Genomic DNA, 15,740 nt, shown 5'->3' on the forward strand with positions numbered 1-15,740 from the left:
CCGAAAGAACATTACAGCTCTATGACCGCCGGCCGCTGTGGCCGAGCGGTTCTAGGCACTTCATTCCGGAACCGCGCTGCTGCTACGGTCGCAGGTTCGAATCCTACCTCGGGCATGGATGTGTGTGATGTCCTTAGGTTAGTTAGGTTTAAGTAGTTCTAAGTCTAGGGGACTGATGACCTCAGATGTTAAGTCCCATAGTGCTTAGAGCCATTTAAACCATTTGAGCTCTATGTCCCTCCTTCCTCCTATGTGGCATGTTATACGCACACGGTGTTCTCATTGTATTACCATCTCTAGTGGCGTAGATGACGACTGGATGCTAACTCTAATCTCTCTTTGCGGCTGTCTACACAGCTCTTTTACGTGTGAAACACACCGCTAAATCGTTTCATATTCAGTTTGCTTTGTACCGCTTTGCACAGAAAGCATCAGTCAGTGACATGAAGCCGCCTGCCTGTCTCCGGCAAACGAGTGAGTTTTGCCTGACGGCGGGGCTCAGTAGGTCGTTGTGTTTCATGAACTCTCCCATTACCGAAGTGAATATTGCGCAATGCGACGCTGACTCGGAGAGTCTCCGTTGTGAAGGGAAGTAGTGTCGCTGGGTGATTGTAGAAAAATCAGAGAGACTTACTGCAAAGAATGGCAGCTCTTAAACTTCCTGGTAGATTAAAACTACGTGCCTCACCCAGACTCGAAATCGGAACTTTTTCCTTTCGCGGGTAAGTGCTCTACCTAATTTTTTTGGTGCGGTCAACGTAATTGACTTTTTCTCTTTTTTTTTTTGTTTTAGCCATTTTTTCTCCCTTGCATCACGAACTGGTATTTCCGCCTTAACCGCCCTTTTTGTTTTTTCTTTCTTTATTTTATTTTTATTTTTTTATTGTTCCACGTTTAACACGAAAATATAAATGAGGAATTTGTTTGACTTATTAAGGATTAGGATGTGACAACAAGTGGTAATGGTGGCGCAAATAACAGACATAAAGTGCTTCGTGCAGTACAAAACAGTAATTAACTGCGTCCCACTTCGTGGCCGCGATCCTCGCCGATAACGTTGCACCTCATGTTGCAGCCAGGCACGTCTTCCAGAAATCAAAACACTTTGAAAAGGACGTAACTCAAAGGAAACAAAATACACCTTGTTTTTGAGTTTACAACGACATCGTCCATGGGGCGCTCTTCACTAAAGAGATAATATGTGTTCTCGAATAAAAAGAGAGGAAAAAAAAGTCGCCGCTAGTGGGTGAGTACAAGAGTGATCCTCGACTGCGCTGCTGCCTCCGGGCATGTTGTCTCCTAGAACTGAAGGAGATAACCGTTTCGTCATGGCCAGTGTACGCCTCTTCATCGTCTTCAACATCAGATTCTCATTCCTGCTGTGCTGTGGATCTCGTAGCGCACTACCCAGGAATTAGAAAAATATTGTTGGTATTTCTGGCTGCGCACAATCGCTGTATATCATTCATGCATGTGGTTCCAGAAGTCCAGCATATTCTTCGGGCGATCGCGAAGCAAGTAATGCACCACTTGGGCTCGTATCCGTGTCACCTCGTTCGTCTTGGCTCGTGGGTAATAACTTATGTCAAGAAGAAAAACAATCGAAGGGTCAATGGATTGTTGTCCTACACGGGGAAGGAAGGATATCATCTTCGTCACAAGATGCCACACTGTCACAAAGGGGCCGCAAATAAGACGGTGGGTGTCGTCGTCTCCAACCTGACACACATGGCAAACGGGGAGTTCAGCATATTGATGGCGTGGAATCGGGATCTGGTGACTTGTTTACCATTAACTACCAGGTACCACGTCGTTAAAGGAGAAATTAGTTAACATCGAGTATAGATTTAAGTGTCAGGAAGTCGTTTCTGAAAGTATTTGCATGGAGTGTAGCCATATGGAATTGAAACATGGACGATAAATAGTTTGGACAAGAAGAGAATAGAAGCTTTCGAAATGTGGTGCTACAGGAGAATGCTGAAGAGTAGATGGGTAGATCACATAGCTAATGAGGAGGTACTGAATAGAATTGGGGAGAAGAGGAGTTTGTGGCACAACTTGACAAGAAGAAGGGATCGGTTGGTAGGACATGTTTTGAGGCATCAAGGGATCACAAATTTAGCATTGGAGGGCAGCGTAGAGGGTACAAATTGTAGAGGGAGACCAAGAGATGAATACACTAAGCAGATTCAGAAGGACGTAGGTTGCAGTAAGTACTGGGAGAAGAAGCTTGCACAGGATAGAGCAGCATGGAGAGCTGCATCAAACCAGTCTGAGGACTGAAGACCACAACAATAACAACAACCATGTCGTTAGTGTTTGTGTGTCAAGGGTGGTATGGTGAATTGTCCGCCATACCAGCGGCCAGTGGATTTTCGGGTACCATGCATCCACAGGGTTGGAGGGGCGGGGGGGCGCCTCCTTGTGAGTATTCGATAGACGTCTAGTGCTGTCGACGGTCTATTGGGCGGGAAACCTTTCTTAACGTAGCTATATTCAATTAAAAAATCTCTGATATGGTGAAATGGTTGAAAAATGTTCTTCACCATCACTGGTGCGATTCGAAAAGCTGGTGCCAGTTCGTCTATCAATAGTCCCGACGGACTCGGCTGTTGCCTATCCCACATTTTCAACATTGCGCTAAGATAAAAGGCTATCGTACGACCGCGAACGTTTACGAGCCCGAGGCGTCCTGTACCAATGGGTAGGGTCAGGGCATTATGTCGGGTCTTAAAGAGTAATCCCGCGCTGACGAGGTATCCAAACGCTTCCAGTATTCGTCGAGCGATCGTCTTCGGCATCGGAAGAATCTGTGCGTAGTGTGGAGATACACGACGTCAAGTAGGTATTTACGTAGGCGACCCGTTGAATTATGTCTAACAAGGAGAGATCAAAAAATGGTTCAAATGGCTCTGAGCACTATGGGACTTAACTGCTGAGGTCATCAGTCCCCTGGAACTTAGAACTACTTAAACCTAACTAACCTAAGGACATCCACACACATCCATGACCGAGACAGGATTCGAACCTCCGACCGTTGCGGTCGCGCGGTTCCAGACTGTAGCACCTAGAACCGCTAGGCCACTCCGGCCGGCTCAGGGAGAGATCCCCAGCGGTGCGATCCACTATCCATTCACGCTGGTCGGCTCTCGTTTGCAAGTAACGGACGAAAAAAAAATTCATTATTTTGTGTCACTCAATGGTATTACAAAATTTGTACTACACTTTGTGACCAAAAGCATCCGGACACCTGGCTAAAATGACTTACAAGCTCGTGGCGGCCTCCATGGGCAATACTGGAATTCGATATGGTGTTGGCCCACCTTTAGCCTTGATAACAGCTTCCACTCTCGCAGGCATACGTTCAATCACGTACTGGAAGGTTTCTTGGGGAATGGCAGCCCATTCTTCACGGCGTGCTGCACCGAGGACAGGTATCGATGTAGGTCGGTGAGGTCTGGCACGAAGTTGGCATTCCAAAACATCCCAAAGGCGTTCTATAGGATTCAGGTCAGGACTCTGTGCAGGCCAGTCCATTACAGGACGTTATTGTCGTGTAACCACTCCGCTACAGGCCATGCTTTATGAACAGGTGCTCGACCGTGTTGAATGATGCAATTGCCATTCCCGAATTGCTCTTCAACACTGGGAAGCAAGAAGCTGCTTAAAACACCAATGTTGGTCTGTGCTGTGATAAATGCCACGCAAAACAACTAGGGCTGCAAGCCCCCTTCATGGAAAACACGACCACACCATAACACAACCGCCTCCAAATTTTACTATTGGCACTACACACGCTGGCACATGACTTTCACCGGGCATTCGCCATATCCACACCCTGCCATCGGATCGCCACATTGTGTACCGTGATTCGTCACTCCACACAACGTTTTCCCACTGTTCAGTCGTCCAATGTTTACGCTCCTTACACCAAGCGAGGCATCGTTTGGCATTTACCGGCGTGATGTGTGGCAGCCGCTCGACCATGAAATCTAAGTTTTCTCACCTCCTGCCTAGCTGTCATAGTACTCGCGGTGAATCCTAATGCAGTCTGGAATTCCTGGGTGATGGTCTGGATAGATGTCTGCCTATTACACATTACGACCCTCTTCTCTGTCAGTCAACAGAGGACGTCAGCCTGTACGCTTTTGTGCTGTACGTGTCCCTTCACGTTTCCACTTCACTATCACATCGGAAACAACGGACCTAGGGATGTTTAGGAGTGTGGAAATCTCGCGTACAGACGTATGGCACAAGTGACACCCAGTCACCTGACTATGTTCCAAGTCCATGAGTTCTGCGGAGTGCCCCATTCTGCTCTCTCACGATGTCTAATGACTACTGAGGTCGCTGATGTAGAGTACTTGGCAGTACGTGGCAGCACAATGCACGTAATATGGAAAAGTATGTTTTTGGAGGTGTCCGGATACTTTTGATCATATAGTGTACATAGTATGGTTGGCGGTGTAATTGATGTGATAATACTTCCATATGCATGATGGTGCTGAGCACTATGGGACATAACATCTGAGGTCATCAGTCCTCTAGGACTTAGAACTACTTAAACCTAACTAACCTAAGGACATCACACACATCCATGCCCGAGGCAGGATTCGAACCTGCGACCGTAGCGGTCGCGCGGTTCCAGACTGTAGTGCCTAGAACCGCTCGGCCACCCCGACCGGCCTGCCGCAGTGCGTCTCACGTCATTTGTAAAGACGATCCCCAGACACTTTATACTGCCCTGTATCTGGAATGGCGCAACGCAGTCAGCAGGTAGTCCAGTATCAATAATCTGGGCGACCGATTTGTCGGCTACCCATACCAGCGCCATATCTATTGATCCAGTCCAGCGCCGCATTTATGTCGTTGCCAGTCCGCACCATAAGGAATAGATCATCTGCATACGCTGTGCACTGAAAAGTGTGTCCCCGTATTGTTTGCCTTGTCAAGGGTTGGCGAAGGCGTACCGAGGAACAGATATAGAAGAAGAGTAAGCTGAAGTTTAAGACAAAAGTCCGGAAGAATCAATATGCAAAGAAGTGGGATTCGGAAATACTAAGAAATGACGAAATATGACTGAAATTCTCTAAGACAATAGATACAGTAATAAGGAATAGGTCAGTAGGCAGTACAGCTGATGGGAATAGACATCTCTAAAAAGCTCAGTCACAAAAGTTGGAAAGAAAAACGTAGGTTCAAAGAAAATAGCTGCGAAGAAACCGTGGGTAAAAGAAGAAATACTTCAGCTGATCGATGAAAGAAGGAAGTGCAAAAATGTTCAGGGAAATCCAGGAATACAGAAATCCAAGTCGTTGAGGAACGAAATGAACAGGAAGTGCAGGGATAGCTGGAAAGAGTACAGCGAAGACCTCTATGAAGGGAAAGATGTGTCTGATGTGATAAAGAAGAAATAGGAGTCGATTTAAAAGAGGTAGGGGGTCCAGTATTAGAATCAGAATTGGAGAGAGCTTTGGAGGGCTTGAGATCAAATAAGGCAGAAGGGATGAATAACATTCCATCAGAATTTCTAAAATCATGGGGGGAAGTGGCAACAAAACGACTATTCATGACATTCTGTCTGGCAACATACCATCAGACTTTCGGGAAAACATCATCCACAAAATTCCGAAGACTACAAGGTCTGACAAGTTCGAGAATTATCGCACAGTCAGCTTAACAACTTATCCATCCAAGTAGCTGACAACAATAATATACAGAAGAATGGAAAAGAAAATTAAGGATGTATTGGATGACGATCAGTTTGGCTTTAGGAAAGGTAAAGGTACTAAAAGGCAATTCTGACGTTGCAATTGATAATTGAAGGAAGGCTAACGAAAAATCAAGACATGTTCATAGGCTTTGTAGATCTGGGGAAAGCTTTCGACGAAGTAAAAAGGACATCAATGATACGATTCGCTGATGACTTTGCTATCCTGAGTAAAAGTGAAGAAGAATTACATGATCTGCTGAATGGAATGAACAGTCTAATGAGTACAGAATATGGATTGAGAGTAAACCGAAGAAAGATGAAAGTAATGAGATGCAGCAGGAAAGAGAACAGCGAGAAACATAGCAGCATGATTGATGGTCGCGAAGTAGATGAAGTTAAGGAATTCTACTACCTGCTACCTAGACAGCAAAGTGACCAATGACGGACGGAACAAGGACATCAAAAGCTGACTGGCACCGGCAAAAAAGGCATTCCTGGCCAAAAGAACTCTAGCGTCATCAAACACAGGCCTTCATTTGAGGAAGTAATTTCTGAGAATGTACGTTTGGAACACAGCATTGTATTGTAATGAAACATGGACTGTGGGAAAACCGGAACAGAAGAGAATCGAAGCATTTAAGATGTGATGCTACAGAAGAATGTTGAAAATTAGGTGATCTGATAAAGTAAGGAATGAGGAGGTCCTGTGTAGAACCGGGGAGGAAAGGAATATGTGGAAAAAGATGGCAAGGACATGGGACAGGATGATAGGACATCTGTTAAAACATCAGGGAATGACTTCCATGGTACTAGAGGGAGCTGTAGAGGGCAAAAACTATAGAGGGACAGAGAGATTGGAATACACCCAGCAAATAACTGAGGACGTTGGCTGCAAGTGCTACTCTGAGATGAAGAAGTTGACACAGGACAGGAATTCGTAACGGGCCGCATCAAACTAGTCAGAAAACTGATGACTCAAAAAAAGTAAAAAAAATAATAAAAAAATAAAAATAAAATATATAAAAATGTCTGCTGTCTCCACTGTGAGTGTACGTGTACCATCGCAATCAATGCACGCGGTATCGCCGGTTTGGTATGTCCCAACCACCAAAGCAAAGTCCGTCGACACCTGCTGCGAGATCGCCGGACTTCTTCAATAACTTGCTGACACTCTGGATCTTTAAGGTGGACTTCATTTATTTTCGTTAAGCCGCGGCTTCGCCACACTTGCTTCCTTTGGAGGGCGATCGTGCGGATGTATACCAGGTGTCCTATGAAGGACTTAGTTCTGCATCACGGATGTCACGTTGGAGGCGGCGCGTGATGTAGACGCGATCGATGCGGCTGGCGGAATGGCTAGTTGCATACGTATACCCGGTTCGGTCATCATGGATATATTCTCACGAATCTACCAACTACAGATCTTGTACCAATGTTCTAAATTCTGGGCACGGGTTACAATGTGGGAACTGATCCTTCGGCGCCAGCACACAACAGAAATCGCCGCCGAGGATATAATGAGCGTGCCGTCCTAGAAAGAGCGAAGCTATTTCTTCCGCGATAAAACGTGACGGTTCTCCTCGTTTGCCTGTGCCTGACAGCGCGTAGAAGGTAAGCCGCAATCCAAGTACAGTCACAGCCACTCCGAGTACCGATGGCAGGTAGGTGACGTCCTCTGCTACTATACCTCCATTAAGAAATATTCCTACTCCATTACCGGTTTCTGAAGCTGGTGACATCAAGTTGTAACCATAGAGGAAAGGAAATTCGTCGACGTATACTTCCTGTAAATGAGTGATACCTATGTCTGACGCATGTAGCACATCTGCGAGTAAGATCGTCTTGATCTGTGATCGTGTAGTATTAGTATTAGTGGATGCAATGCGGAACTACTGTTGACGCCCTGTGTTCCTTGGGGCGTGCAGGTTAGGCGTACGTTGTCCTGGTCGGTGCGCTCTATGTCGGTGCTTCGAGTGAGTGGCCATTATCAGTTATAAAGAAGGCTCTGTGGGACGTGTTGCCTCAACCGCGATTCCCGTGGTTGCAGGATGCTCGATTTCTTCACTGTCATCGGCCAAGCTCTGCCAAGACGATCCTTGCGGCCGGATCTTCTCAGCCTCTGCTGTCATGGCCATGTATTTCTCTACTGTGCCGTGTTCTGGGACATACTGGGGACTCGCCTGAAAAGTCTCGATGGTGGAGAAAAGCCCTTCGCATTCGACGGTACAACGTCGATCGTTGTTGGAGACTCCAGCACTCGCTACTGTGGCGTCGTCATTGTCTGCCTGTTCTCGTTCATGGTCTCCCGTATGGAGAAAGCAATCGTCTGATGGTGTGCGACGCCTTTTATCCCACCGTTTTGACGAGGCGACCTCTGTTTGGCTGTCATACATCCCTCTCCATATCCGAATGCTTTCTGGAAGCCCCGTCGCCTTGGAAGTTGGGGACAAAGCGGCCGTCGGTAGCACTAACCAGCCGGTTTCCATACTCGCATCCGTCTCCGCGACGTCGGACTTCTGTTGCAGCTGCTCAACGGGGCGTTCATCGTTTGACATCTTGGACGCCTGTGTCATCTGTTCCATGGGGTCGTCCGTCATAATGTGGAATGTGCAAGGCAGCAGCGTACGAAAGAGGCGTGGATAACGTCGTGGGTGGTGGTAGAGCTCCGCCCGTCGTTCCTTGAATTATTCTCCATTGGACGCACCCTGAACGTACGTGGCCCTCCTTGCCACAACCCGAGCAGGCCTTGGGCAGCCCGTCGTGAATAATTATCGCTCTTCAGCCACCAATAAGAAGGTAAGATGGGACATGTCTTGTAAGCTCGATCCAAACTTGCCTCACCACGTTAAGAACGGGGTTTGTCGCAAAAATAGTTCGTTTTTCGGTGACATGTCTGAGGACGCATTCGTATGGTTATAATGCGTTGAACACGACGTCTTTCGGAACCTCGAAGGGAAGTTCACAAACCCTAGTAGTGCGGAGACCAGGTCCCGCGTGATCGATTGACAGTGTCCCTCCGTTGCCATCAGGATGTTTTAATTTTAGCCCTTTCTTATGAACATGTACAGTTTTATCACATACTATATCGTTGATCAGTTTAAGGTAAACCAAATTACTCATAACAGAGAAGTGGATCCCTAAGTTCTGGGGCTCTATTCCTCCAGTATCTTGTCTATAAACTTCAAAGAAGCTCCCCTGCGAAACTTATAAGACTAGCCTTCCTGGAAGAAGGGATATTGCGGAGTCGTGGCTTAGCTACGGCCTAGGGTATGTTTCCAGAACGAGGTACTGGCGGAAGTAAAGCGGAGAGGACGGCCTGTGCGTCGTGTTTTGGTAGCATGGTGGGTGGAGCACTTGCCCAAGAAAGGTAAAGATCCTGAGTTCAAGTCTCGGTTTTACACACAGATTTAATCAGCCAAGAAGTTTCATATCAGCGCACACTCCGCTACAGAGTGAACATTTCCTTCTGAATGGCAGCTCTCTCTGGATGTGAATGAATGTAGAACAGTGTCTGTAACAAAGAGAAAGAACCCGACAGTATTCAACTACAAGGCTAGTGTGAAACATCTGGAGCATGTCACATTGTTCAAATACTTAGAAGATAAAACAAAGGAGCGATATAATATAGGAAAAACAAGTAATATTTGTAATAGGTAAGATGATTGAAAGACTCCGATTTGTTGGAAGAGTTCTTGGGAATAGAAATACATCTAAAACAGAACTCTCAAACGAGTGAGTACTTGTGAGATGAGGAACCAATGGCCGTAAATTAATATTCAGTTTTTAGTAGCATAGACAATTTACCTGCTCGTACAGCGTAACACGCAGACGCAAACCCTGTGGCTTGAACGACTTAGTTCACCGTAAGTTTCTATCCTTGGCGATGAATGTCTTGCAACATCGAAACAATTGTGAAACATTTGTCTGTACATTCGTTCGGCTATGCGGACGCTAAAGCTGCTGTACTACAAGTTAAATGCATGCTTGTGAGGTTCTGTCTTCGGCAACCAGTCATCAGTCATCATCTATTAGCAGCGGACTGCTCCAGCATGGCCACATCACAGACGATTTTTCATTTTATTTTTATTTATTTTCCGTTGAGGGGTGAAAGAAGTGGGCGGGGACCAGCGCGCTCCACCGGCGCTCAGTGGCAGACAAATGGTTCAAATGGCTTTGAGCACTATGGGACTTAACTGCTGAGGTCATCAGTCCCCTAAAACTTAGAACTACTTAAACCTAACTAACCTAAGGACATCACACACATCCATGCCCGAGGCAGGATTCGAACCTGCGTCCGTAGCGGTCGTGCGGTTCCAGACTGTAGCGCCTTTAACCGCTCGGCCACTCCGGCCGGCAGTGGCAGACAGTTTACAAACACATGCCTCACACAGGAAGACTACATATTGAGGATCCTTTACTGCCTGTGTGTAGTTGTTAATATCCTGGATTTCTCTATCGACTCCCATGCATTACCTTGTTCTGGTAGAAAGCGGACGGCGTTTTGTGGACTGCGTGGTTCTGATGGTCGTGAAACTATATACCCTGACACTGAATATAACTGTAACAAACTGTCAGTCAGGCATCGTACTATTTTTCTGTTTAGGCTGTTACTGATGATGTGAATGCTCTTTATCATATCAAGTCTCTTGTCGTCAGCATTTCTCCATTCAACTACTGGAGGCTTCTTTCCTTTCGGCTATCCACTGCTGTGTCTCCATGGTCCTTACCTCCTTTTCTGGAACCCACAGGCTTCCAGTACTCTCAGTTCACCTTTTTATTGGAAGTTGAATACATTCACCTGCATAACGAATGCAACTGAGATGTACCTTCTATCAAAGTTTACAGTAATTTTTAAAGGGATATCACCTGGACCCAATAATCCTGTCACATGAAAAGCAGAGGGAAATGAAGTGAGTATTCGAGCCTGTCTCTTTCACTCTCTTGGCAAATGTAGCATTGCCCATCGACCTGAACACGCGTCTTTCCCATACGCTAAAACCACTGTATCTACTATTTTTAAAATACTCATCCTCAGTCGTTGAAATGTTCTAAATTTCTTCTCGAATTGTTTTTACGACTCTCTCCTAATATCGCGCTGCTGTTATGTAAAATATATCTCACTTCCCGCCACCAGAAAAGATAATCAGTTGCCAGTGACAAAGTAGCGTATTTCTCCAACCTGCCGATCAAGCGTATCCTTCCACATTCGCTGGCCAAGGAAAAACTCTGACTTCGATTTCGCATTCCCTCCACACATTCTATTGTTCGCTCTGGATCACAATCTCGCCTTCTACAATTGAACCCCGTAACGCAATTATCTCCTCGCCCCGCCTCACTAGTCACGCAGGACGCCAACCTTGTCTACTCCTACCTGCAGAGCTCAGCAATATACTTCTCGACTCCTTAATTCCTTCTGAAAATTCCTTGTGAGAACTGTTCAACATAGAGCGACTCTGCGTTGTGGTTGGAGAGCGACTGGCTTTCGTCTCAGTAGTGAGAGTAAAGCCGCATCGAATGCACCCCTGTGCTAGCACGAAAACATAATATGATTGTTACAATAATGACAACTATAACAAATAGTATTTGATTCTGTAGGCACAAAAATAGCTAAAATCATTACAGAATTTTGTGTTAAAAATAGCAAATACAGTTCGTAGAATTGTAACAAAAGTAAAATGTATCAGAGAAATCTCTCTATCACTTAAAAATAAAAAATTGGGCTAGTAAAAAAAAGGGGGCTTTCTATGTTTACTGTTTAGCTGCACTTTAATAAAATTTAGGACCTGGAAGTTGGAGGTTAAAAAAAATTGAACCAATATTTCTAGAAAGGAAATCAAATTAAATTAACGTAATTTGCCTGTTTATTGCAGATGATTTGGCAATACTTTCAGGGAATATGACAGAAGCAGTTACTCAATTAAATCTTCATAAGAACAACAAAACTGGTCTAAGAATTCCAGCTGAGAAAATCGATGACAGTTACAAAATACGCACCAAAATACATAAAACCAAAATACGTAAAAATAGAACAAGTTAGTAAGTTTAAATATATTGAAGAAACCATGCAGCACAGTGGACTAGAAAAAATTGCAATAGATTTAAGAGTTAGTAATATGGAAAGAGCATATTGTTCAACTAAGAATATATGAGAAAACAAATGATCTTGAAATACACAAAACTAAAACAGTATACCACAGTGGACGTTTATATGCATATGAATACTTAAAAACGTACTACATGCTGAACTCAATACAGACAACTGAAAGAAAAATTGTTAGAAAAAGAATGGGTACAAGAAAAATTGCAGATGAATGGAAAACCAGATATAATGCGGACATGTACGAAAATGTACAAAGCGGAGAATAATATTCTTGGGACAGCTCTACATCAAGAGTGAGAACAGAGCTAGGCAACCAATTTCCTGCATTTCTGGAAAAATAGGTCAACCGTTGTATAGACTACAGAAATAAGAAAAGAAATAGAAAGAAAGTACATCAAAGACTCGGAATAACAGAAGAAATACGAAATTTAGGTGACCATCAATTTAGGGAATATTACGATATTAGAAAGAACATGAACAGAAGAAAGGAAATAACAACATGGGCAGAGGATGAAGGAACACAGGTAATAATAGGACCCAACTAAGAAGAGGAGCAGAAGTTATTGCGTGATCCTAGTTCGTCAATACAAAAAAAGAAAGAAAAAGAAATAAGGTACTGGTTAGCTGTGAAAGCTGTCTGGAAATGCTGCTGTCAAGTGTGTCGAAACGCTCCAAATACTGGACGGACCAGAGATTAGCACCGAAATTTCAGCAACCAACTGAAAACTTTCTCGAGTGCAAAACTTTGCTCGAAGTTGGCGACAACCCCATTCCTGTAAAATACCTACAAAGGCAGTATCATAGCTCCGAAGCACTTCGGAAAGTTTTCAAAAATCCCACTGGCACTCGCACATTTCTTCGTTATTAGGGCGATCATTACCACCACAAAGTTTGTAAAATAACTCTAAGATTTGCTATCCACATCGAATAATTATCGACCCTATTTTCTTAAAAATGGTACGTTTCAAGAGATGTTACTCTCGGAATAATCACAATGATCGTTGGTTTATATCTGTCCCATATCGTGCAGTATCACAGAATATGTAACGAATACGAATTCAGATAAGTTTTCTTGATATTATCTATAATATTTGTAAGTGCACCTTTGATTGCCTTGCTGTTAATAATCTGGCACAACTTGCCATTGGAAATGCCTAAACAGGAAAAAAATCGTTATGTACAGAGAAAATTGAATCGGGTAGAATAATTCGTAAAGTAAAAACTTTGCTCACAGCAGAACTCAAAATGTCAAACAAATTTTATTGAACGAAAATCCAGTTACGATTAACATACGCATTGGGACATCCCAAACATAAAAAGTAAATTGTTAGATGGACCAAGGTACGTAATACTAATGACACGCCGTTATACCGTTTTTACAGGTTTAAGAACCGCCGAACGAGAACCAATGGCGTTATAACAACACGAGAAACCAACGAATGCCACCGCATGAACTTTCCAGCTTCCGGAATTAATAACTGGGTATGTTGCAGGCAACGTCGTCAGAGCAGATAAGGTCAGCTTTGCTATTTAAGTGCTTTCTAGATAACATTTTTTGGCATTTAAAGGTGAGGAATTTCCAACAAGGAAAATAAAATGAAAGTGCGTTTAATACACATGTGTACAGTGAAGCGCCAAAGAAAACGACATAGGTATGCTTATGCAAATACAGAGATATGTAAACAGGCAGAATACGGCGCTGCGGTCGGCAACTCATATACGAGGTGCATTCAAGTTCTAAGGCCTCCGATTTTTTCTCTAATTAACTACTCACCCGAAATCGATGAAACTGGTGTTACTTCTCGACGTAATCGCCCTGCAGACGTACACATTTTTCACAATGCTGACGCCATGATTCCATGGCAGCGGCGAAGGCTTCTTTAGGAGTGTGTTTTCACCATTGGAAAATCGCTGAGGCAATAGCAGCACGGCTGGTGAATGTGCGGCCACAGAGAGTGTCTTTCATTGTTGGAAAAAGCCAAAAGTCACTAGGAGCCAGTAGGGAGCATGAGGAATCACTTCAAAGTTGTTATCACGAAGAAACTGTTGCGTAACGTTAGCTCGATGTGCGGGTGCGTTGTCTTGGTGAAACAGCACACGCGCAGCCCTTCCCGGACGTTTTTGTTGCAGTGCAGGAAGGAATTTGTTCTTCAAAACATTTTCGTAGGATGCACCTATTACCGTAGTGCCCGTTGGAACGCAATGGGTAAGGATTACGCCCTCGCTGTCCCAGAACATGGACACCATCATTTTTTCAGCACTGACGGTTACCCGAAATTTTTTTGGTGGCGGTGAATCTGTGTGCTTCCATTGAGCTGACTGGCGCTTTCTTTCTGGATTGAAAAATGGCATCCACGTCTCATCCATTGTCACAACCGACGAAAAGAAAGTCCCATTCATGCTATCGTTGCGTGTCAACATTGCTTGGCAACATGCCACACGGGCATCCATGTGGTCGTCCGTCAGCATTCGTGGCACCCACCTGGATGACACTTTTCGCATTTTCAGGTCGTCATGCAGGATTGTGTGCACAGAACCCACAGAAATGCCAACTCTGGAGGCGATCTGTTCAACAGTCATTCGGCGATCCCCCAAAACAATTCTCTCCACTTTCTCGATCATGTCGTCAGACCGTCTTGTGCGAGCCCAAGGTTGTTTCAGTTTGTTGTCACACGATGTTCTGCCTTCATTAAACTGTCGCACCCATGAACGCACTTTCGACACATCCATAACTCCATCACCACATGTCTCCTTCAACTGTCGATGAATTTCAATTGGTTTCACACCACGCAAATTCAGAAAACGAATGATTGCACGCTGTTCAAGTAAGGAAAACGTCGCCATTTTAAGTATTTAAAACAGTTCTCATTCTCGCCGCTGGCAGTAAAATTCCATCCGCCGTACAGTGCTGCCATCTCTGGGACGTATTGACAATGAACGTGGCCTCATTTTAAAACAATGCGCATGTTTCTATCTCTTTCCAGTCCGGAGAAAGAAAATCAGAGGCCTTATAACTTGAATGCACCTCGTATAAGACAACAAGTGTTCGGCGCAGTTTTTAGATCGGTTACTGCTGCTACAATGGCAGTTTATCAAGATTTAAGTGAGTTTGTACGTGGTGTTATAGTCGGCGAGTGAGCGATAGGACACACCATCTTTGTGGTTTTTAACATTTTTATATAAACATCTTCGTGCTACCGATGAAGTGGGGAATTTCCCGCGCGACCATTTCACGAGTGTACCGTGAATATTAGGAATCCGGTCAAAATACCGCGGCTCTTTAAAAATTCGGTAAGTGAGCAGGCCAGACCTCAAAATATTTTCAAGATGATCAAATCTCCGACATCGCCGCGGCCGGAAAAAGATCCTGCAGGAAGGGGACCAATGAGAACTGAAAAGAATCGTACAACGTGACAGAAGTGCAACCTTTCCGCAAATTATTGCAGATTTCAATACTGGGCCACCAACACTTGTCAGCATACGAACCATTCAACGAATCATCATCTATATGGGCTTTCGAAGCCGAAGGCCCACTCCTTTACTCTTGATGACTGCACGACAATAAAGCTTTACGCCTCGCCTGGGCCCCTCAACACCGACATTGGACTGTTGATGACTGGAAACATGTTGCCTGGTCGGATGAGTCTCATTTCAAATTGTACCGAGAGGATGGACGTGTACGGGTATGGAGACGACCTCATGAATCCATGTTAGCAGGGAACTGTAATGCCGTGTTGCCGCACTTCTGCGTGCTCGTAGGGGCCCCACGCTATATTAGGCAGACGTACCAGTTTCTTTGGCTGTTGAGTGTATCTTCTGTGTCATTATCATAATAAATCATAAAGGACAGATATTTGGTGATATAAAAAATTTCATTTGTCTTCTAGGGTACAATCAGAAGAGTCGAAATTAGGCTAGAACATTTCG

Source organism: Schistocerca piceifrons, chromosome 1 (genome assembly GCF_021461385.2).
Source record: "Schistocerca piceifrons isolate TAMUIC-IGC-003096 chromosome 1, iqSchPice1.1, whole genome shotgun sequence".
Lineage (NCBI taxonomy): Eukaryota > Metazoa > Arthropoda > Insecta > Orthoptera > Acrididae > Schistocerca > Schistocerca piceifrons.